Consider the following 22,737-nt stretch of genomic DNA (forward strand, 5'->3'; position numbering starts at 1 on the left):
CATTCTTGGTCGCTCCCTTAAATAGAGCTCAGCTTTCCAGGTTGCTCCCCAGAGTAGGGGCATATGACTGAGTGTCAAAATGATGAATGCCACTCTGTTCCACTATATGGCTTCAATTAGTCCCATCTTTCTCATGTAGAAAATTAGGAGCAAGATAATTCTTTCCCAACAGGGCCATTGAAAGAGTCAAATAATTTTAAAAGGATGAAAATCTTCCTCATAGTCACACTGATGCTGACTGCATTATCAAAGTTTTCTTTTTTAGAAATAATCTTATTAATGTAGAACTCTGATTCTGAACATTTTTCCTAATCGAAAACCTTTGTTAGTTCCCCCTCCCCTCCCCAACAGAAGGAAATCTAAATCTTTCAGCTTGGCATTCATTAGTTGGCCATTGTGGTGTCTTCTCATCCTGATGATGTATGCTATTGACCTCAAGTAAATCACTTTACTTCCCTGTATACTTTGACCTACAACATAGGAATAAAGTAACTACATTGCCTTTCTCACAGTGTTTTTGTGAAATAATTCTTGAGAAAACATAATAGCCCACAGAGATGAGAGCTCTGTATTCAATGGCCTATGAAGTCTGACTCCAAAATATCTTTACTGTTCTAAGGATGGTTCCACCTCTGATGGTCTATGTTCTATGATCTAAGGTTCTTGCTGGCTCACATCTTATATTCTATGTTCTAATTTTTCCCCTCTCTTTTATTCTGTGTTCTGAGATACTGACAGCTCTAATATTCTATTACTGAATTCTATGATTTTGTGAAAGCAAGTGTTTCGTAAATGTGTATTGAACTAAACTGAATTAAACAAAGTGGAAACTGATTCCTCTTCCAAAAAGTTTCTTAATCTTTTGTGGGTATGTTATGGACTCCTTTGGAAGTTTGGTGAACTATCAGAACTCTTACATCAATAGACTCCTTTCTCAGAGTAATACTTTGTTGCCTAAATACATAATTGAATGACATTCCTGATTTCAGTTGTTAGAAATTAGTGAAAATAAACATTTAAAAACTTTCAACCAAGTTCTTGGACTCAAGTTAAAATCTATCCAAAGACTCCTAAGGTCCCCAGGTTAAGAATCTTTTCTCTGAGAGAGAGTAGAGTGATCCAGGCTTTCCTAAGGTAGGTCCAGTCTCCCCTTCAATTCCATCAAGAATTAATATCACTTCAACATGCACCAGAGTAACAGGACAACCGAACTGGTATGAGAGTGAATACCTTTGTAGAGGGTTTGACAAGAAACCATGTGGAGCAGTCTTATTCTTCTGGGGTTCAGGAGAGTCTCCAGCAGAGAATAAAGGTCATTTCACAGTCTGGGCCAAGTTCTTCAAAGATAGATTAAAATATCCCTGAGGCAAATGCCAATAAGAGGTCAGAGTGAATTATGTGGAGGTAGGGCAATTAGAAAATAGAAGGGAATGAACTAGGGCACTGAGAAATTGAGGAGGCCAAGAATTCTAATATTCTCTTTTGTTAGGAAGTTGTAAAGTCTCATGGGAGACTGAGATGTGACTGTGTCTGTCACCTGAAAAATTTACAACAGTGACCTTTTTTTCTTTAGGCCTTCAGATGGACTCTCTTCCTAATTTTTGTTTGTTTTTTTGCAAGGCAATGGGGTTAAGTGACTTGCCCAATGTCACTAAACTAGGTAATTATTAAGTGTCTGAGGTGGGATTTTACTCAGGTTTTCCTGACTTCAGGGCTGGTGCTCAATCCACTGTACCACCTAGCTGGCCCTCTTCCTAATTTCTTTATCCTCATTCTTAGAATAATCTTTATCCTGGTTTTTGAAGACTGTAAATTAATGAGGTCTTCAATGCTTTTTCATCTTGAGTTCTCAGATTCCTTCAAGTGATAAAACCTTTCAAATTTCCCTTTCAGATTTTTCCCAGTCCCCTCTTCTTCTCTGTTCCCTCTAATCCTCTCCCCACCAGACCCACTTCATTCCAGATCTTTATTCATTTTCTCAAATATGATTACCACCTACCTTCTGAAGATGTTGCTTTCACTGGACTATTCTTCTGTTTATAAATCAATGAAGAAAGTAGTATGATGCAGAGGGAAAAAAAGGTGACTTGGATTCTGACCCCAAGTTTACTGTTAATTTGATTTTAGGTAACCTGAAAGATGGCAACCCCATTGGCAGAAATAGGAATGTTAGGAAGAGGTTACAGGCTTGATTAACACTTGTTGATTAGATTTCTGAACCCTAGTCAGTGAAGATGGAGCCAGGGGAAATGGAGCCAAGGAAGAGGGAACATCTGAAAGAAAAAGTGATTTGAATAAACTTTGTTGATAGAGTCAAACAGACAAGCATATTTTGTATTTGCTAAAGGAAGCAGATATTACATTTAGTGGCTCAAAGGAACTTAACAAAAATAAGAAAAAATTGATAAAAAAGACATGCTTTCTCACCAAGAAGCAGAAAAAAATCATTTGGAGGACTGTGAGGTCTGGGTTACTCCATTTGATAATTACTTTTGAATCTATAATAGTGATTTTTTGTATATATGTGTCTATAGCCTCTGTTCTTCCCTTCTCTCTTTTCTTTTCCACCACCAACCCTTCCCTAGGCTGACAGACTTGGAGGGCAGAGAGCTAAGTCTCTTAGGGGAATCTGATTATGGCAGAATTAATGGACTAGACTTAACTGGGAGAAATGGACAGTTAACTTTGTGGTTCCTGGAGGCTCATATGAATGGCAAATTCTAGAGAAACAAAGTCAGAGCATGTTAGGACTTGCCAAAATAGAGAAAGTTAGAACTGGAAAGGACTTTAGAGCATAGAATGTTTAAAAATTCAATAGACTTTAGGAAATAGTATATTAGAAATGGAAGGGACTTTAGAACAATAATGTTAGAGCTGTAAAGAATCTGATTCATTTTAATTCAATTTAACAGGCATTTATTAAATACCTACTGTATGCAGGTATCTAACACCCATGTTCAGTTTGAGGAAGGGATGTAGGAGGGATAATTAAGAATTTAGATGAGACCAAATTCTTGTCATAATAGAGTTTCTAGTAGGGTAGGGAGATGAAACTTATTGTCTGTAATACTCAGCATTACTTGATAATTCATCAGAAATGTGCAAAAACTAATTAGGTGAGGTTCATGGGAAAAAGCATTACTGACCTGGAGATCAGGGGAAAAAAATGGAGATTCTATTTGTTTGGAGCTTTGAAAGATGGATATATATTTCACACATGAAGAGAATGTCATTTGAGGTAAAGGCATGTTTGGAGATAGACAGCATAATCACTTTGGCTATGGTAGATTGTTGATGTAACGGTAGGAGCTAAATCTGTAAGTATAAGATGGAATCATGCTGAGGCAGGTCATGGGAGCTAGAACTTTACCCTCGTGGCATATAATAGAGAGCCAAGACAAGTTTTTGAGTGCAGGGTGTGACCTGCACTTCGATTTACCCATATAAAAATATTCTGACAGTTGTATAAAGAATGGATCAGAGAGAGACAGTAAAGGCAGGAGAGACCTATCCCAATGTCAATATAATAGTCCAGGCTGGTGAGGACAGATCCCTATGATGACAGAGAGGATGGCAAGGGTATGAGAAATATTTTGAAGGGTTGATAAGATCTTGTAATTGATTAGATATGAAAGATGAGGAAGCTGGAAGAGTCAAATTTGCTCCCTAGGTTTTGAGCATGGGTGAGAGGATGGACAATGATGCTGCAGACAGAAGTAATGAAATGAGAACAGGGGAGGTTTGGTGAAAAGGTAGATTAAGTCAGACCTGGCTCAGGCTGGGTTGGTAGTTTAGATTTGATGTTAGAATGAAAGATGACACCCAGAGTTCATTTAATAATGAACAAAAGATTTACTTAGCTACAGTAGGGGAAGGACATTCAGGGAAAAAATGATGATATTCATCTAGGAAAAAGAATGAATTCTATAGAACCATCCTCAGGAAGCTCTTCAGTTCTAGGCATCAGTATTAAAAATCACTCTCTGGATCCCAACTCCTTTGACATCTGTTCTTATACCCACCTGGAACAGTATTACATTGCTTTTCCCATCTTACCCACTGCTGGACTAGAGTGACCTCATATGATTTGTAGTGAACTCTAGTACTTGTGACCAGGAGAGAAGAGAGGAAAACCCTTCCAGGTGCTCAAGTTAACTTCAACTCTTCTTAGATGCAGTCAATGGCTGTGTGTTTGTCTGTGTGTGTGTATGTGTGTGTGTTTGTGTGTGTGTGTGATAGGAGGCTAAGAACATTTCTCTTATTTTATCTAGTCAAATTTAGTCATATCTAATCTGACAGGTAGGTGGTTCTAAGAAAGCTCTATAAAGTAATAATAGCTAAAAAAGGGGAAAAGATACATATTTCTAAAAGACCAATATTAGAAACCTTTTGATTTACTTCTAGGAAATATACCAACTTCTCAGCTTGGCATTTAAGTTAAACAACATCTGGCTGCCATCAGTCTTTCTAGTCTTCTTTCATAATACCCCCCCTTGCACATTCTGTTGTCATCAAACTAGACTGCTAACTTTGCCTTATGTAGGATATCTCTTCTCCCATCTCAGTCTCTACACAAATTGACTCCATATTCTGAATACAAACCCTCCTCACTTCTGCCTTGTAGAATACCTGTTTTCTTTCATAGCACCTCTTAGGTGCCATTCTGTTAGTTGGTTGGTTGGTAACTGTCCTTTGTTCTCAAAGAGGACCAAAATGACAGCACTTGTTGGGTCCATGACAGTGTGTTCAACTGTGGCTAAGCAGGTCAATATGAGAACAGAAAGTTTTATCACAGGTTGGGCACAAAGATAATATCATTTACCTTGTGATAAATTAGATTTATGGGATGATAGATCATAAGAAAGGATTTTAGAGAAGATCACATCCAACCCCTTCATTTTCCAAATGAGGAAACTGAGACATAAAGAAATTAAGTGATTTTCCAGGAGTCACAAAGTGTCTAAGGCAGGATTTGAGTTCATCTTTCTAATTCTATGTCCAACAATCTATGCAATATATCACTGTATCTTTTCCTTCTTTTAAAAATATTTTTTTATTTCATTAAATATTTCCCCATTATATGTTTAAAATGTTTAACAATCTATTTTGAAATTTTGGATTCTAAATTCTCTCCTTCTTACTGCTCCATCTCCTTGAGAAGATAAACAATTTGGAATCAATTATACAAGTCATACAAAGCATATTCCATATTAACCATGTTATGAAACAAAAAATTAAACAATAAAATATAGTTTAAAATCTGCAATCTCAGTTCATGAGTTCTCACTTGGGAGGTCCATAGTATTTTTCATCATGGGTCCTTTGGAATTACCTTGGATTATTGTCTTGAACAGAGTAGCTAAGTCTTTCACAGTTGATCAACATTACAATATTGCTGTTACTGGGTATGATATTTTTCTGATTCTTCTTACTTCAATTTGCATGAGTTCTTATGAGTCTCCTCATGTTCCCCCCCCCCCGAAAATATCCAGTTGATTATTCCTTATAATACAATAGTATTCTATCACAATCTTATGCCACAACTTGTTCAGTCACTCCCCAGGGGATTGGTATCCCCTCAATTTTCAATTCTTTATCACCACAAAAGGAGATGCTAAAAATACTTTTATATAAAAAGGTCCTTTTCCTTTTCTTTAATCTCTGTTCAATACAGATATTATGATATTACTAATGAAAAAATGATATGCAAAATTTTATAGTTCTTTGTCTATAATTGCAAATTGCTCTCCAGAATGGATCAATTTACAACTTCACCAACAATACATCAGTGTCCTTATTATTCCACATTCCTACCAACAATTGTCATTTTTTTCTTCCATATTAGCCAGTCTGATAAGTGTGAGGTTGGTATCCCAGATTTTTTGTTTTATGTTTTAATTTAATATCCCTAATCAGTAGAAAGCATTTTTTTTCATTTGACAGCTCTTTATTGAGGATCTTCAATGTACAAAGTCCTGGAAAGTAATAATAGATATGGCAAACAACAGTCCTTGACCTCTAAAGGCTGATATCAGTGGAACATTAGTCAGGGAGTCTGAGAGGAGCACATAGCTAGTCATTCAACTCCAAACATGTAGTGTTGCAACTGTGAGTGATGAAAATCATAACTGAATATACTGTCCAGGTAAGAGGCTAAGAGTTTTTATTTTCATTGTCAAGCTTCAGACTTCTAGAGTCTGAGAACCTGAAATACTTGGATCCAGATTCTACATCTGGAAAAATGGGTCTTTCCGAGAGAAGGAAAAAGTATCTGACTATGGGTGTCAAGGTCTCACAAACAGTGCTCCTAATTTTATGAGAAAGCTCATCCTCAGTTTCATTCTTGGAAGGTAGGGAGAAATGGGAGAAGTGATAACAGTGGCTAGGCTAGGAATGACTTAGGAAGTCAGAAAGCACAGAGTGCTGTACTCTAGTCTCCTGTGAGATAAGAAAAAGAATGTAAAAAAAAACCCAACTAGGTAAATTTTAACTTTGTTTCCTGTCTCAGAATTGTCACAACAGCTGGCCTGAGCTACCTAATCACACTTAGTCCTTGTCATCAGGATGCTTTCCTTTTACTTGTTCTCCTCCCAAAGTCACACACCCAAATACATTTAAAACTTTGAAAAATATCGAGGGAAAGACCAAGGTGACCATGAGCAGAGAACTCACACACTCTTCCACACTATTGAGGCACAGAAGACTCTGCAAAGTAACCAGCCAGCATGCCCAGAGCGAGGGGAAATGGGCTGGGAGAGTTTAGGCTCAAAAATGAAACTACTTTTAACCAGAAACCTTAAGATCTTATTAACTCCCTTAAATTTAGAGTACTTATTTATTTATTTTGGTTTTTTTGCGAGCAAAAGGGGTTAAGTGACTTGTCCAAGATCACACAGCTAAGTAATTGTTAAATGCCAGAGGCTGGATTTGAACTCAGGTCCTCCTGATGCCAGGGTCGGTGCTCCATCCACTGTACTCCCTAGCTCCCCTAGAGTACTTTTTTGATATAAATTTTTTGATACAAATTTATTATTATTTTTTAAGAAAGATTTTATTCATTTTTAGTTTTATAATTTCCCCCCATTCTTGCTTCCTGTCCCCCACCCCCCACAGAAGGCAGTCTGTTAGTCTTTACATTGTTTCCATGGTATACATTGATCTCAGTTGAATGTGATGAGAGAAAAATCATAACCGTAAAGAAGAAAAATAAAGTATAAGAGATAGCAAAATTACATAATAAGATAGCGGATTTTTTTCTAAATTGAAGGTATTAGTCTTTGGTCTTTGTTTAAACTCCACAATTCTTTCTCTGAATACAGATGGTATTCTCCTTTGCAGATAGCCCCAAAGTGTCCCTGATTGTTGCACTGATGGAATGAGCGAGTCCATCAAGGTTGAACATCACCCCCCATGTTGCTGTTAGGGTGTACAGTGTTTTTCTGGTTCTGCTCTTCTCACTCAGCATCAGTTCATGCAAATCTTTCCAGACTTCCCTGAATTCCCATCCCTCTTGATTTCTAATAGAACAATAGTGTTCCATAACATACATATAGCACAATTTGTTAAGCCATTCCCCAATTCCTTTGGCACCACAAACAGGGCTGCAATGAATATTTTTGTACAACTGATATTTTTACTGTTTTTCATAATCCCTAGATTACTTTTATTTTTATTTTTTAGGTGTTTTTTTTGCAAGGCAGATGGGGTTAAGTGGCTTGCCCAAGGCCTCACAGCTAGGTAATTATTGTCTGAGACCGGATTTGAACCTAGGTACTCCTGACTCCAGAGCCGGTGCTTTATCCACTGCGCCACCTAGCTGCCCCCCCCAGATTACTTTTAAAATGTGACTATCGATAGCTTTGTTTTCTTCTTTTGAGAACTTCTTGTTCATATTCTTTGTCCATCTATCAACTAGGGATTAACTCCTTTTCATAATTTTGGTCCAGTTCCCTATACATATATTTGAGAAATGAGACCTTTATCAAAGAAACTTTCTATAAATCCCCCCCCCCCCCAGTTTCTTATTTTCCTTCTAATTGGGGATACATTAGTTTCTGTTTTGTTTTGTTTTTTTAGTTTTTGCAAGGCAATGGGGCAAGGTGGCTTGTCCAAGGTCACACAGCTAGGTAATTTTTAAGTGTCTGAGGCTGGATTTGAACTCAGGTACTCCAGACTCCAGGGCTGGTGCTCTATCCACTGTACCACCTAGCCACCCTGGGGATACATTAGTTTTGTTTGTACTAAGGTTTTTTTTAATTTCACGTAATCAAAATAATCTATTTTAATTCCCATAATTCTATCTCTTCCCTAATCCCCAGATCCTAAAGGTACATCTTTCTATTATTTGCAAATTTGCATAATTATGATAGCTTTTATGTCTAAATCATTTACCTACTTTAACCTTATCTTGGCATGGAGTATGAGATATTGGTCTTTACATAATTTCTGTCAAACTGCTTTCCAGTTTCCCAACAATTTTTGTCAAATATTGATTTCTTATCCCCAATTTTGAATCTTTAGGTTTGTCAAACCCTTGTTTAACATGGCAAAATACTACTGAATTGTGTACCAAATCTCTTGCACTATCCACCACTCTTATTTCTTAGCAGAATCAAATTATTTTGATTATATAAAACACTTTGTAATAGAATTTGAAATTTGGAACTGCTGAGATGCCTTTCTTCACATTCTTTTTCATAGACTCTCTTGATGTTCTTTATCTTTTGCTCTTCCAGATGAATTTTGTTAATATTTTTCTAGCTATATAAAATAATTTTTTGGTAGTTTGGTTGGTATGTCACTTAATAAGTAAATTAGTCTAGGTTGAACTGTCATTTTTATTATATTGGCTTTGCCTTCACATGGTTTTGTTTTAGCAGGTAGACTGTTAAGTATTTTTGTATTATATTATCTGCCATTATTTTAAATGGAATTTCTCTTTCTATCTTTTCCTTCTGGTCTTTCTTGGTATTATTTAGAAATTCTGATTTATATGCATTTATTTTTATATCCTTAAACTTTGCCAAAGTTGTTAACTATTCCATATAGTTTTTTGTTTATCTCCAGGGTTTTGTAATTTTAGTTAGTATCTTATCATCTGCAAAGAGTGATCATTTTAATTAGCAATTATTTATTTTTGTTCCTTCAATTCTTTTTGCTTTTCTTATAGTTATTGATAGTTTCTCAGACAATATTTTTTAATTTTATTTTTTTATTAAAGATTTTATTTGAATTTTACAATTTTTCCCCCAATCTTACTCCCCCCCCCCCACAGAAAGCAATTTGTCAGTCTTTACTCTGTTTCCATGTTATACATTGATCCAAATTGACTGTGATGAGAGAGAAATCATATCCTTAAGGAAGAAACAAAAAGTCTAAGAGATAACAAGATCAGACAATAAGATATCTGTTTATTTTTCTAAATTAAAGGGAATAGTCATTGAACTTTGTTCAAACTCCACAGCTCCTTATCTGGATACAGATGGTATTCTCCATTGCAGATAGCCCCAAATTGTCCCTGATTGTTGCGCTGATGGAATGAGCGAGTCCATCAGGGTTGAACATTACCTCCATGTTGCTGTTAGGGTGTACAGTGTTTTTCTGGTTCTGCTCATCTCACTCAGCATCAGTTCATGCAAATCCCTCCAGGCTTCCCTGAATTCCCATCCTTCCTGGTTTCTAATAGAGCAATAGTGTTCCATGACATACATATACCACATTTTGCTAAGCCATTCCCTAACAGAAGGACATTTATTTGATTTCCAATTCTTTGCCACCACAAACAGGGCTGCTATGAATATTTTTGTACAAGTGATGTTTTTGCCCTTTTTCATCATCACTTCAGGGTATGGACCCAGTAGTGGTATTGTTGGATCAAAAGGCATGTTCATTTTTGTTGCCCTTTGGGTGTAGTTCCAAATTTCTCTCCAGAAAGGTTGGATGAGTTCACAGCTCCACCAACAGTGTAATAGTGTCCCTGATTTCTCACGACCCTTCCAACAATGATCATTACCCTTTTTGGTCATATTGACCAGTCTGAGAGGTGTGAGGTGGTACCTCAGAGAAGCTTTAATTTGCATTTCTCTAATAATTAATGATTTAGAGCAATTTTCCATATGGCTATGGATTGCTTTGATTTGCTCATCTGTAAATTGCCTTTGCATATCCTTTGACCATTTGTCAATTGGGGAATGGCTTTTTGTTTTAAAAATATGACTCAGTCCCCTGTATATTTTAGAAATGAGTCCATCAGGATTATTAGTTGTAAAGATTGTTTCCCAGTTTACTACATTTCTTTTGATCTTGGTTACAGTGGTTTTATCTGTGTAAAAGCTTTTTAATTTAATATAATCGATATCATCTAATTGGTTTTTGGTGATGTTTTCCATCTCTTCCTTAGTCATAAACTGCTCCCCTTTCCATAGATCTGACAGGTAAACTAGTCCTTGATCTTCTAATTTGCTTATAGTATTGTTCTTTATGTCTAAATCCTGTAATCATTTGGATCTTATCTTGGTAAAGGGTGTGGTTTCTCAGACAATATTGAATAAAAGTGATGATAATGGACATCATTGTATCACTCCTGAGCTTATTGGAAAAGTTTCAAGTTTATCCCCATTACAGATAGTGTTCACTTTTGGTTTTAGATACATGCTACTTATTTTAAAAAAGATTAATTGATTCCTATACTTTCTAGTGTTTTAATTAGGAATGGGTACTGTATTTTGTCAAATGTCTTTTCTGTATCTATTGATATAATAGTGCTTTTCTGTTGAACTTTTTTTTAGGTTTTTGCAAGGCAATGGGGTTAAGTGGCTTGCCCAAGGTCACACAGCTACTTAATTATTAAGTGTCTGAGGCTGTATTTGAACTCAGGTTCTCCAGACTCCAGGGCTGGTACTCTATCCATTGTGTCACCTAGCTGCCCCTGTTGATTTGTTTTTGATTTGGTAAATTATACTGATAGTTTTCCTAATATTGAACAAGTTATGCATTCATGGAATGAATTTCACCTGTTCCCAGTGTATAATCTTTGTGATATATTGCTATAATCTCCTTGCTAGTGTTTTATTTAAACATTTTGCGATGATATTCATTAAGGAAATTTCCTTTTAACTTTCTTTTTTTCTTTTTCTTCTTACTGATTTAGTTATCAAAGCCTTATTTGTATCCAAATTCCAAAAAGAAATTTGGAAGGACTCTGCCTATTTTTAAAAATAGTTTATATATTAGTGGTTTTAATTGTTCCTTAAATGTTTGGTATCATTTACTTTTAAATCCATCTGAAACTAGGAATTTTTCTTAGGGACTCATTCCTGGATTGTTCAATTTCTTTTTTTTGAAAGATAGATTTATTTTCTGTTAATCTGAGCAGTTTATATTTTTATAAATATTCTTTCATTTTATTTAGATTGTCAGTTTCATGTCACTTAGATTGCATATAATTGAGCCAAAAAACCCCTTCCATTAATTGTTTTAATTTCATCTTCATTCATGGTGCATTCATGTCTTTCATTTTTTTATTCTTTTTTTAAAAAACTCAAAATCACCAATGGTTTATTTATTATATTTTTCATAAAATCAGCTCCTAATTTAATTTATTGGATTATTTTGTAAACACTTAACCTTTCCTTTATTTTCAGAATTTTCATCTTGATATTTAATCGGAGATTTTAAATTTTTTCCTAGTTCTTTTAGTTGACTTTTTGTAGTTGCAAGCATCAATTCATTGATCTGATCTTTCTCTTTTATTAATGTATTCATTTAGAGATATAAAATTTCCCTGAAATACTGCTTTGATAGCATCCCACAAATTTTGAAATGTCTCATTAACATTCTCTTAGTGAAATTGCTTCTATGTTTTGTTCTTTGCTCCCCTCATTCTTTAGGATTATATCATTTACTTTTCAATTAACTTTTAATATATACTTCCATGCCTTTTATTAAATGGAAGTTTTGTATTATAATATGAAAAGAGTGCACTTAATATTTCTGCTTCTGCTTTTGGTTATTAGGTTTTTAAGCCCTAATATATGGTCAATTTTTGTGAAGGTACATATATAGCTGAGAAAAAGGTATATTTCTTTCTATTCCCATTCAATTTTCCCCCAGTATTCTATCATATCTAACTTTTCTAAGATTTTATTCATCTCCTCAATTTCTTTCTTATTTATTTTATGATCATATTTATTTAGCTCTTAGAAGGGAAAGTTGATACCCCCATGAATATACTTCTTCTTATCTATTTCTTCCTACAATTCACTTAACTTTTCTTTAGAAATTTGGATACTCTGCCATTTAGTGCATAAATATTTAGTATTGATGTTGCACATTGTCTAGGATATCTTTTAAAAAGATGTAGTTTCCTTTCTTCTCTCTTTCAAATAGAGATATTTTTCTTTTGTTTTGTCTGAGATCAGGATTGCTATCCCTGTTTTGTTTTGTTTATAACTTTAGTTGAAGTATATTGGAACTCCTTATGTATCACTCTGTTTCAAATGTGATCAATGTAAGCAATATATTATTGGATTGTTTTTAATAAATTCTGCTATCAGTTCCTAGTATATGAGTAAGCTCATTCCATTTAAATTTACAGTTATGAATACATACTATGCATTTGCTTCTATGATTTCTTCTATCTCTGTCTTTCTGTCTCTCTCTGTCTCTCTGTCTCTCCCCCTCTTCTGTCTGTTTTCCTTTTGATCACTGTCTCCTTTTATTACTCTCCCTTTTTAACCTTCCCCTTTCTTTTATGCCCTTCCATTCCTACTTCCCTTTTAGGTCATAAAGATTTCTATTTCCAATTAAGTATATCCATCCATCTATCCAACCATATATGTCTATGTATATACATTACCTCTTTGAACCAATTTAGATGTAAAGTTCAAACTTTGCCCACCCATTTCCACTTAAAAAACTTTTACTTTTGTGTCACTTTATGTGAGCTAATTTACCCAGTTCTTCTTGTCCCTTCCCCCTTTTCCCAGGGCATCTGTCTTCCTCACCTATCCAGTTTTTTTTACATCATCTCAACACAATCAACTTAGTCCCACACCCTCTTTCTTTGTAGAATTCTTTTGTCATAATGATAATAAATTTCTTAGAAGACACATGTATCATCTTCCTACATAGAAAAATAAACACTTTAACCTTGTCTCTTATAATTTTTCTTTCATAATTGCTTCTCTTGAATCTTGTATTTGAAAGTCACATTTCTGATTCAGCCTTAGTCTTTTTTATCAGGAATACTGACAAGTCTTCTCATTTCTAAAGAAACAAAATTCTTCTGTTTCTGATCCAATCATTCTGAAGAGCAATGTGGAACCATGCCCAAAGGGTTATAAAATTGTTCATTATCTTTGATCCAGCAATACTACTACTAGGTCTGTATCCCAAAGAAATCATAGAAAAGGGAAAAGAACACCTATGTGCAAAATTTATAGCTGCTTTTTTGTGGTGGCAAAGAATTGGAAACTGAGGGAATGCCCATAAATTGGGGAAAGGCTGAACAAGCTATGCTATATGAATTTAATGGAATACTATTGTTCTATAAGAAATGATGAGCAGGCAGATTTCAGAAAAACCTGGAAAGCCTTATGTGAACTGATGTGAGTGAAGTGAGTAGAATCAAGAGAACATTGTACATAGTAACAGCAATATTATATGATAACCAACTCTGATAGACTTAGCTCTATCATATTTGAAAAGTCTTGTGATAGAAAAATTCCTCCACATCCAGAGAAAGAATTATGGAGTCTAAATGTAGATCAAAGCATACTATTTTTTACTTTTCTTAAATTTGTGCTTTTTCTCTCTCTCTCATGGTTTCCTTCTTTTATTCTGATTCTTCTTTTACCACATTACCTCTGTGGAAATATGTGTAACATAATTATATATGTATAACCTATATCAGATTGCTTGTTGTCTTGGGGAAAAGAGAAGGAAAGGAAGGGGAAAAATTGCAAAAATGAATACTGAAAATTCTCTCTACTTGTAATTGGGAAAAAATAAAATACTATTAAGATTAAAAAGTTCTGGGCAGCTAGGTGCCGCAGTGGATAGAGCACTGACCCTAGAGTCAGGAGTACCTGAGTTCAAATCTGGCCTCAGATACTTAATAATTACCTAGCTGAGGTGACTGACATGAATTACTGGCTTTTAAACATAATAGGATTATTTATTGTGACTAATTTAACAAATGAGAAAATGAAACTCAAAGAGGGGATATGAATAGTCACACTAGTTAAGTGTAATAGTTATGATTTGACCCCCAATCAGTTGATGCTAATGTTCTTTTCTTACTGAGTTACTTTTCTTTTTTTAATTTATTTTTTAATCTAATTTTGTACAAATGTTTTTTTACATTAATAAAATATTCTTGTTTACAAGTAAACAAAATACCCCTCCTCTCCCATGAATATAGATAGACTTACTTGGGCGAAAAAGGTAAAGGGGAGAGGAAAAAATTAAAACAAAAAAGAAATAATAGTAATACTTGTAGGTATGGCCAGGTGGCACAATGGATGAAGCACCAGCCCTGGAGCCACGAGCACCCAAGCCCATATCCAGCCTCGTAAACCCAACAATCATCCAGTCGTGTGACATGAAAGCCACCCGATCCCCACTGCCCTGCAAAAAACAAAAAAGAAAAAGAAAAAAAAAGACCCAAAATAAAATAAAATAGTAATAATAGTAGGGGTTGCTAGGTGGCAGACGGAGCATTGGCCCTTGAGCCAGGAGCACCTGGGTACAAATCTGGCCCCAGACACCCAAAGATCACCCTGCTATGTGGCCCCAGGCAGGCCAACCAGCCCCACTTGCCCTGCACCCTCCCCCACATAATAATAACAAAAGATGTGCTTGAGTCTTTGTTCCAACACCAACAACTCTGTCATGGGTGGATCTCATTCTTTATGATAAGTCCATCAGAAAAGTTACTTCCATATTTTTTCACCATTGCCATTGCTGATCGCAACTCCCTCCTTTCTTATTTCTCCACTACCATGTACTCTATTTTCTCTCTCCTTTCACTCTGACTCTGCTGTAGGGTCATTGACTGACTCAGCAGACAGATCCCTGGTCCTGGGGCCAAGAAGCCCTGAGCCCCCATACCACCCCTTAGGCCCAGCATCCACCTGGCCCTATGGTCCCAGACAGGCCTTCCAATCCCAGCCCCTTGCAAGAAGTAAGAAAGAAAATGTGTTATATGTGACCACTCTCCCCCCATGGTCCATCCTCTCCTCCTTTATTCACATCCCCACCCCTTCCCCCTGCTCCCCCCTCCTTCTTACTCCAGATGTCTATACCCCATTGAGTATATATATGCTGTTTCCTCTCCTAGCCATCTCTGATGAGAGCAAAGGTTCCCTCATTCCCCCTTGCCTCCCCCCTTCCATATCATTGCAATAGCTCATTGTAATAAAAAAATCTTATTATGTGAAATATCTTGGACTATTCCCCCTCTCCTTTTTCTTTTTCCCATTCCCTTTCCCCTTTTTTCTATTGACTCCATTTTTACACCATATTTTATCTTTGAATTCAGCTTTCTCCTGTGCTTCAACTATAAAAGCTCTCTCTACCTGCTCTATTAACTGAAAAGGTTCATATGAGTATTATCAGTGTCATTTTTCTATGCAGGAATACATGCAGTTCATCCTCATTAAGTCCCTCATGTTTCCCCCCTCTCCTCCAATCTCCATGCTTCACCTGAGTCCTGTATCTGAAGATCAAACCTTCTGTTCAGCTCTGGCCATTCCAAAAGGAACATTTGAAATTCCCCTGGTTCATTGAAAGTCCATCTTTTTCCCTGGAAGAGGACATTCAGCCTTGCTGGGTAGTTCATTCTTGGCTGCATTCTAAGCTCTTTTGCCTTCCGGTATATTGTATTCCAAGCCCTAAGAGCTTCCAATGTAGCTGCTGCTAAGTCCTGTGTGATCCTGACTGCGGCTCCACAATATTTGAACTGTGTCCTTCTGGCTGCTTGTAATATTTTCTCTTTGACTTGGGAGTTCTGGAACTTGGCTATAATATTCCTGGGGGTTAATTTTTTGGGATCTCTTTCTCAGGGGGATCAGTGGATTCTCTCCATTTCTATTTTGCCCTCTGCTTCTAGAATATCAGGGCAATTTTCCTGTAGTAATTCTTTGAAAATGATGTCAAGGCTCTTTTCCTGATCATGACTTTCAGGTATTCCAATAATTTTTAAATTATCTTTCCTAAGTCTGTTTTCCACATCAGTTGTTTTTTCAATGAGATATTTCACATTTTCTTCTAATTTTTCATTTTTTTGGTTTTGAAGTATTGATTCCTGATTTCTGGTAAATTCATCAATCTCCCTGAATTCTATTCTTTGTCTGAAGGATTTGTTCTCCTCAGAGAGTTTCCTTATCTCTTTTTCCATCTGGCCAATTTTGCTTTTTAAAGCATTCTTCTCCTCAATAACTTTTTGAACTGTTTTATCCATTTGACCTAAGCTGGTTTTTAGCATGCTATTTTCTTCAGCATTTTTTTGAATTTCCTTGACTAAGCTGCTGACTTCATTTTCATGTTTTTCGTGCATCTCTCTCCTTTCTTTTCCCAGTTTTTCTTCTAACTCCCTTATTTGATTTTCAAAGTCTTTTCTGAGCTCTGTCATAGCCTGAGCCCAATTTCTGTTTTTCTTGGAGTCTTTAGATGCAGGAGCTTGTGCTTCCTCATCTTCAGACTGATTATTTTGGTCCTTCTTGGGCTCATTTGCAAAATATTTCTCAATAGTCTTCTTTTTGTTTCTCTGCTTGCTTACTTTCCCAGCCTGGGCCTGGTTTGGGGTGTTTCCTGAGCTTTTGGGACACTCCCACAAGGGTCTCAGTGTGTGAGGCTCTGTCCTCCCTCCTGGTCTGTGAATGACCATAAGCACCTCCCTCTGCCACTGGGCTGAGGTGGGGGGGCCCTGCTGTTCTATGGTGGGGCCTAGACTGGGATCAGGATCTGAATGTGGTCAGAGCCCCAGAGTCCTGTTCCAGGGGCAGAGGACCAAGCTCGCAGTTTCTCTTCACTCCCCTCCCTCAGCTCAATGGGCTCATGCCCTGGGGACTCCTGCTTATGGGCTCTGCCTGCTTCTGTTTCCATATTTGGGCTGCAGGAAGACCAAGCTGCTCCCTGTGTGCCCTGAGGGCTGGGCTCCATGTGCTCTCTCTGGCAGAGGTCCCCTGCTGTTCCCCCACTTTGTGCCCGGTGCTCCTCGGGGTGCAGCTCTGGAGACTCCCCCACTGCTGTGAGCCGTGGCTCCCAGAGCCCTGGGGCTGCCTCCGGGAGGCTGAAGTTCTTTAGCTCTGGCGGGCCACCCCTCTGGCAGGCTGCCTCTCCAATCCCGGGGAGCAGAGCCTTTCTGCTCTTTTCCCAGTTACCTTGAGTAGGAGAACTGCCTCACTGGGTCCCTTTATGGGTTCTGTCTCTCGAAAGTTTAGAATCCTTAGTTTATGAGTTTTTATCAGAGAGCTCCTAAGACTGGATCCCTTCTTGTCGCCATCTTTGCTCCGCCCCCTAACTCCTGAGTTACTTTTCAAAAATTATAAATTAAGGGGTGGCTAGGTGGTAAAGTGGATAGAGCACCAGTCCTGGATTCAGGAGTACCTAAGTTCAAATCTGGCCTCAGACATAATAATTACCTAGCTGTGTAGCCTTGGGCAAACCACTTTCTAAAATCAAATCCTATAAAAGGGTGCTATGCTTATTACCATTTTTTAGATAAGGGCCATGAGCCAATTACCATTTAGCTAATAAATTAATTCTATTCCAGTCTTCTATCACATTAGGTCAAATATTTTACCTACTATCAGGTTGCTTTTCTTTCTTTCTTTTTTTTGTAAGGCAATGGGGTTAAGTGGCTTGCCCAAGGTCACACAGCTACGTAATTATTAAGTGTCTGAGGCTGTATTTGAACTCGGGTCCTCCTGACTCCAGGGCTGGTGCTCTATTCACTGTGTCACTTAGCTGCCCTATCACGTTGCTTTTCAATGACCACTTGTTGGAAATGTTGTAAATGGTATTCTTGTTCAGCCATATGCTGATTTAAATGGCCTTGTCAATACAGCTCTGAGATTCTGTAGCAAAGATAAAGACGAAGAAAGAAGGGGAAAAAAAGGAGGAAAGGAATGGAAGAAAAAAGAAAAGACAAACAAAAAAATCAAAGAGAAATTCTTCTGGATCTCAGCACAAGGCCTCTGCTCAGGACAAGGAAATATATTGGCTAAGAAATGGTACCATTCTTTCAATCTTGAGTTTCATTTTTCTCCTCTGTGAATGAAGGGGTTCAATGAGATGATTTTTAAAGTCTCTTCTAGCTCTAAAATTCTTTATGTTCAAATATTTTTCAATTCTGACATTTTGTATTCAATATTCTAAGGTTCTTACTAGCTCTGTAAAAGTCTCTGAGTTTATGAGTAGGAAAATTCTGACTTGCTGGAATTCTTTTTACAGTCTTCACTTCCCTTGGAAATATTTTTTCAAATACATTAATTTTTGCCACCAGACTTTATTGTAGGAATAAATACCCCAAGCATTATAGTTAGAAATTACTTTGTGTCAAATCTATGGGACTTAATTTATTTCTTTGGGTCTTTTGTAGTGAGTCAAACTAATCCATTGGTTAGATTTCCTGGAACATCTTACCAGACCAGCAAGTTCATGGCTCAGGAGGATCATGGCTCAGGAAGTCCCAGTCCTAGTGTCTGAAATTCACCCTATTAGGGACTCTTTGGGTTTAATAAGCATACTTTAGAATCAAACACCTTTGGGAGAGTTGGGGTTATCGATAATTTACCACTTTTTCCCTAATACTAACTCTAACCCAAATGGAAATTTATTGACAGTATTCAACAAAACAGCATTAAGCACCTACTACATGTACAATCCATTCTAAGAGAAGCACAAAATTTAGTCAAGACCCTGATCCTACGCTCATGAAAGTCATAGTCTAATAAGGAGACAAGATATCAATGCAGATCCATATGATTCACAAACTTAAATGCCTTACAGAAGCATGTAGTGAACTGGGTGGCTATCATCTATAGATGGGAGGGAACATTAGAACTGACCTTTAAAAAGATGAATAAGAAAACAGAAAAGACATATTGGATGAAAGGATAAGAAAGACGAAAATTATGAAGGTATGAGCATATAAGACATTTAAGGGAATACTAAATGAGTATTTATTTAAGGCCAATTATAATTGTAAGTATATTATAAATAAGACATTGTGGTAGGATCTGGGGACACAAGGACAAAAGAGAAAGTAATGCTCTATTCTCAAGATGTTGATATTTTATTGGGGAATTGGTATATACATATAAATACAAAGCTGATAAATACAAAATTATTAGGGAAGTCTCAGGAAAGATTTCATATAGAAGGCAGGAATTGAGTTGCATCTTGAAGGAAGTTAGGAATTCTATGAGACCAAGGGGAAGAGAGCATATAGGATTATATGCAAAGAAAGGCGATAGGAGATGGTATACCTTGTATGGGCATCATAAAGAAACCCAATTTGACAGCACCAAAGAGGAAGTCATGTAGAATGGAGTTGAGAAGATGGATTGAAGAGAATAGAATTATATTAAAAGAGGAATTGATTGGAAGAATTTCAGAAGAAGCTGGATGATACCTTTCAGGGATATTATGGATAGGACTTCTGTTCAGGGAGGGGTTGGGCTCAATACTTTTTGAGATTATGTGATGCTAGGCTCTTGTCTCAACCTCATAGGATTTGCCAGGCTTTATATTCACTCAGCAAGCCTGAGGAATGTCTGAGAGTCAGTCAGTCCAGCCTGGACCTTCCGGGAATTGCCATGGAAACTGGAGTTTCTCCCAGAATACTACCACAGGTCTTCTTTTTTAGTGGCATTCTGGCTGGATCCTCCCACCCCCACTACTATGTATGGAACACTGTTCTAGATACTGGGGAAGGTACAGGTTTAAAATAAGCTATAATATAGTCATAGGATAAGACATCCAGATAATTACAGTTTATAGCATTACATGCATTAGAGTAGTCCAAGGCAAAGTTTTATATAAGATCCGATGGCAATTTCACAGTCTATGCCTTTACTCACCTTTTCACTTTCCTCAGTGTTTAACAACATATCATATACCCAGTAAATACTTTATAAAAGTCTACTATAAATATCTATTAATATTGATACTAATGATTTCTACGTCTTTCAGCTTCTATGTGTGAATGAATTAAAGAATTTATTAAATTCCTATAATATATCTAGAATTGGACTAAGTACTAAGAAACAAACATCAAAGTTAAAATAATCACTACCCTCAAGGAGCTCACATTCCAATAGGGAAGGAGTTCTTAACTCGGGCTCTGTAAACATTTTTGTAATATTTTGATAACTGAATTTAATTAATGTCATCTGTATTGCTATATGTTTTATTATATCATTCATGAACATTATTCAGGAAAGCACTATCCCTTCATTATCCTTCGTTTAAGCAATTTTTTGTGTCTTTTTTAGCCCAAATATTATGTACCTTAATGGTAAAAAAAAAAAAGGGAAAGCAAAATAAAAGTTAAGTAATTCTGCCTTTCTTCTATCACTCCTTGCCAACACACCTGGGCTAAAAGAGATAAAATGGCAGAATTTTTGACTAATTGGTCAGGGGGTCAGAAAGAACCAAGTTCAAGTCTTCTCTCTAATTCACATGGGCTTTGAAATAATAAATCTGATCATCTCTCTATTATCCCAGGCTCCCTAAACCATATAAAGTGTTCTTGCCCTCTTGATACAACATGGACTCTTTGGCCTGAAAACTTACAGATTCCTTCTCAAAATTGCAGTTTGTGGCCTACATTTATAGAAGAGAAAAATATTTACATATTTTAATAAAATATGTAAATATGTAATTTTCTCATTCACATTCATAATCCCCCAAATCTACCAATCCCTAAGTTAAGAACCCATGCCTTAGACTATGCATTGCCAAGTGAATTCTAAAACTCTTTGGTAGATGAAGTTCTCCCTCCAGAAGCTCCTCTATGAATGCAGGCCCAGTTCAGGTTTAAACAAACACAAATTTCTGAAGCAAGGCATCCCCTCCTTTCTTTAATCTTTCTCTTTTCCCTAAAATATATACTATTCTTAGCTATTCTCACTAGCCTTATCACATTCTGATCTCTTGCGTTCCTGATATTATTCTTAAATCTGTACTATGTTTTATTTTCATCCTCTGACCCATCCTTAATTCTACTTTTTATTCATTAATTAAGTTGATGAGGTCACTGCACATGTAGGTTGGTCTGTTTAGACAACATTCTCCCTTCTTATTCAATAGAATTGTTATACTTTGACTTCAGAAATTTATTCTGGAGAGCTTACTATTCCTGTAAACTTATGTCTTCTGGAATTTTAGACCATGGATTTTTATCTACAGTTCCTCTGAACTCTTTAAAAGTTTGTCCTTTGAAACTTTATGGTACATGTAACATTTTACCTGACTTATTTTCTCTGTGACAAATCCTTAAAAGCTTGATCATTTCTTCATAAGGTTCTCATCATTGGCTTCCACTGAAGCCAATAGTTGTAACTTGTTGGTGAGAATTATATCATCAATAAATGTTTCTTTTTCCTCTGCTTTTTCAAGGATGATACACTATCATTACAGAAAATTTTAAACGTTCTGTTCTTTGCAGAGAAGTGTGGGAGATGTTGGATAACTGAAACCCCTTGTCACCAGATATCTGGATGGGGATTTATTTTCAGAACTCATCTTTTTCCTTTTTTTCTCTTCAGATGTTCTGTAGTACATTCATTCTAATGATATTTTTTTTTCTTTCTCTGTGATTTCCACCTAAATATTCTACTATACTCCCCTAATCCCCTTGGTTTCTGAATTTCCTCCAATGTTAATATCCTAATATAATGCCATTCCTTCCAGAGCTATGTACTAGTCATGGACCTCTTTCCAGCAAGTATTAATTATAACTATTGACTTCAAATTGGCATCCTTGCCTTGAGTGCTGAGTTCATATGGCTTGCATTTGTGTACAAATTTCTGTTGGCTCTTCTCTTGGATTTTGACATTCTGTGAATTTCTGGGCCTCTTGAATGTTACTCATCATACATTGCGGTGACTCTCCATTATACAAATTGGTGGAGATACCCAGGCACCTTTTTCCTTCCTTATTTTTTTTACTAGATTTGCATGATACCAACCAATTCGATCTTTTTACTTTTAAATTCAAAGTTTATTTTTTTACAATTTACGATTACCAAACAATTTGTTTTTGTTTTAGTTTTTATATCATCTTGATTTCTGAATATATTCTTCCACTCTCCTTTGTAACAAAAAAACGTTTCAAAAGAAAAAAAGCAATTTGGTAACTTTAACTCACATACCAATGGAGTCAGAGAGTTTATGCTATGTTCCCCATGCATCATCTCCCACTTTTGCAGAAAGGAAGGAGAGGTATTTTCTCATCTTGTTTCCAGGGCCATATTGGGTTTTTAGTTTCTGTTCTGGTTCTTTAAATTTATATGATTTTAGTCATTGTGTAAGTTGCTTTCCTAGTTCTTTAGACTCCAAATTGGTTCATGTTCTTCCTAATGATTCTTTGAAGTCTTCATCTTCATTGCTCCTAAAGGTTCAATATTATTCCATTATATCTATATAACACAATTTGTTCAATCATTCTATAACTGCCAGGTATCTGCTTTATTTTTATTTATTTTCTATTTTGAAAAGTGTTGCTAT

Source organism: Macrotis lagotis, chromosome 3, assembly GCF_037893015.1.
Source record: "Macrotis lagotis isolate mMagLag1 chromosome 3, bilby.v1.9.chrom.fasta, whole genome shotgun sequence".
Taxonomy (NCBI): domain Eukaryota; kingdom Metazoa; phylum Chordata; class Mammalia; order Peramelemorphia; family Peramelidae; genus Macrotis; species Macrotis lagotis.